The following is a 2621-nucleotide window of genomic DNA, read 5'->3' on the forward strand; positions in this document are numbered from 1 at the left end:
ACTGTCTGCACAGTGTGTGACTGGTTTAAGTGACAGTGATCAAATCTGCTGACAATAGTTAGTTCTCATTCACAGTCACATAAAAACAAAAACCTAATGAAAAACAGAGTGTAACAAAGAGCAAGTTTTGACCAACCCGTCAGACAACAAGAGACAACACTAAAGCAGATTTTTCTTACTTGCTTCAATTTCCTCGAAGAATCCACAGAGAACTAGGAGAGAAAAAGAAGAAACATTTTTAAAACATTTGGCATTTGGTGGATGGATCTAAGTTGATATGTATTTTTGATCATGTTAAGGGTCAAGGTCAACCGTCATTTCTTGGAAGGACACAAAAGGTCAATGTCAAGTGCATTAAAACAATCCTTCTAAGGCTAAGCAGAACTTGTCTGTTGTTTCACTGATTTGTAGTGCCCACTGTAGCTTTCTGTACTAATGTCCATAAAATCTTTAATAATATTTATTTTATTTTGAAGAATTCATCTGTTGCATTACCCCATACAGTTTTATCATGAAAATGTCTGATTTACCTGCCAGCATAACCAGAACTGAGAATTGGCCCATCTTGCACACAACCTGACTGGGAGCAAAAGGAGAAAAGGCATCTGTTATAACAGCATAACATCTCACAAGTCTAGGTCCAAGAGGCTTCTAAACAGCTTCTAGCCCCAGGCCATAAGACTCCTGAACATCTAATCAAATGGCTACCCAAACTATTTGCATTGCCCCCCCCCCCTTTTACACTGCTGCTCCTCTCTGTTATTATCTATGCATAGTCACTTTAATAAAACAGTTTCTTAAAACTGCATTGTTGGTTAGGGACTTGTAAGTAAGCATTTCACTGTAAGGTGAAAATATAGATTTGGTTCAAATAAAGTGAACCTGTTCATTAGGTAAAATACAAATACCTGTTGTATTCGGCTCATTTGACAAATAAGATTTGATTTGACATACCAGTAACCATTGTGGTCATTCCTAGAATGTAACACCATCTTGAATTAACCCTTGTTATTCCTAGCTGAAGAGGGATTATACTGTATGATTATACTCGCTTGATCAATAATGAACTAATGTCATTGAAACCATTGTGTCTATGTTGCCCTCCTGCACAGTCCCATTCTTGTTCCCAAACACAGTGAGGATGAAGGAGTAAAATGTCCTTGTGGTGTGAGACAGACACCGAGACGCAGCAGGAGGGCATTGTGGGTGTTTGGAGAGAAAACAGCTGAGGGAGGAAATGTGGGGCGGACGCCACAGGCCTCAGGACACCCTTGGCTCGACCTTGGTCACTCACTGGGGTTTACACTGCAATGTTTTGGAAATATAGAAATACGACACCTATCTCCTTCATTCTGGTAAAAACTAGTTTGTTTTACAATGGACAATTCCACCATTTGAAGACCAGGTCAAATCTAGTAATCCAACTTTTCCTACCAGATTTTTTAGAATGAGTTTTCTACTTTTCTAATGCCCCAACTCCAACTGACGATGTTGGGAATGAATCCTACATTTAAATACTATTATGTGTATAGTTCACATCAGATACAATATGGGTGACATTGTGAACTACAAATAGTTATTTACCCATTTTTTTGAGCATTCATATACTGAAACATAACACATACATTTGAATTTATAGAGGGAAACAGAATATTTCCGACCTTATTGTAATATTATATTCCAATATGCCCAGAATGCCATTTTCCCTGTTGCAGACTAATAGTACTGAAGGTCACCATGCTGATCAGCATGTCTTCACTCAAGGTCAAGGATACCTATCCATATATTTACTACCTGACAACTGCCTTTCGTAGGGAACACACCAACCTAGCTCAACCTTCTGAGAATATTTAGACTTTACAAAGTGAATTTACACTGACCATCCAAATATATACAATGATCACCATTACAGCCATACAATCTTCAGAACCTAATGGTGCTATAGCAACACCCCACCCTATGGATGTGTAAGTGATTATAACAACACAGATGGTTGTAAAACAGGGCCTGGGAAAGCCAGTGAATCCCCTCTTACCTGAGAATGAGATCTGTCTTGGCAAGGGGTTCAGGGATGTCTGCTGGATAGCTCAGGTCGTCCTGCTGACTTCACACACCTAGTCTTTTCTCTTTCCTTTTACCTTGAGGAATAGCCCCTCCTTTTTGTTGTCACCTAAAACACACAATAGGACGATGGAGATCCCATGTGCAGAACGTGTGTGGTGCGTCCAGGTGCACTGTTGTGCCCCAAACACAGGCCTGTGCCCTTCTGTTTAGGGTTAAAAATACTGGGTGGGACGAGGTACTGAGTTGCCATACCAAGACCTACTGAGCTCTCATACTGATCACTATTTCATTGAATCTCTTTCGGTGGATTCGCTTTATGGTCAGTTATATTAGACTTTGTGCATGTCCTACTGATAAGCAGAATGAATGCTAGAGAAGCATACGGTTTGAGCTGGAGAGAAATGGATTTGGGGCGTTCTTTAAATATTTGAATGCCTTACAATAAATCTCCATGATTACGCCACAGTGAGATACATTAATCCAGGAAGTTTCCTTCCAGTCCAGTAACCATCCTGTCAGCCAAGAACCTTTCAATGTCATTCTGAGACATTCTAAGA

General features: G+C 39.9%; 1 protein-coding gene and 1 long non-coding RNA gene across 6 annotated transcripts in view; one reads left to right on the forward strand and one right to left on the reverse strand.

Moving 5' to 3' along the window:
- Positions 1-2142, reverse strand: part of LOC111958737 (phospholemman) — a 19413-nt gene extending 17271 nt beyond the window's left edge. For all 3 annotated transcript variants that reach the window (XM_023979988.2, XM_070437499.1, XM_070437500.1), the window contains exons 1-3: positions 2036-2142; positions 531-580; positions 180-212 (exon numbers count right to left, since the gene is read on the reverse strand). The gene's annotated coding sequence lies outside the window, so the exon portion shown is untranslated. The remainder of the gene's footprint in view (positions 1-179; positions 213-530; positions 581-2035) is intronic.
- Positions 1-2621, forward strand: part of LOC139023739 (uncharacterized) — a 183684-nt gene that overhangs the window by 163063 nt on the left and 18000 nt on the right. The window lies entirely within an intron of this gene.

This window comes from Salvelinus sp. IW2-2015, linkage group LG35 (genome assembly GCF_002910315.2).
Source record: "Salvelinus sp. IW2-2015 linkage group LG35, ASM291031v2, whole genome shotgun sequence".
Lineage (NCBI taxonomy): Eukaryota > Metazoa > Chordata > Actinopteri > Salmoniformes > Salmonidae > Salvelinus > Salvelinus sp. IW2-2015.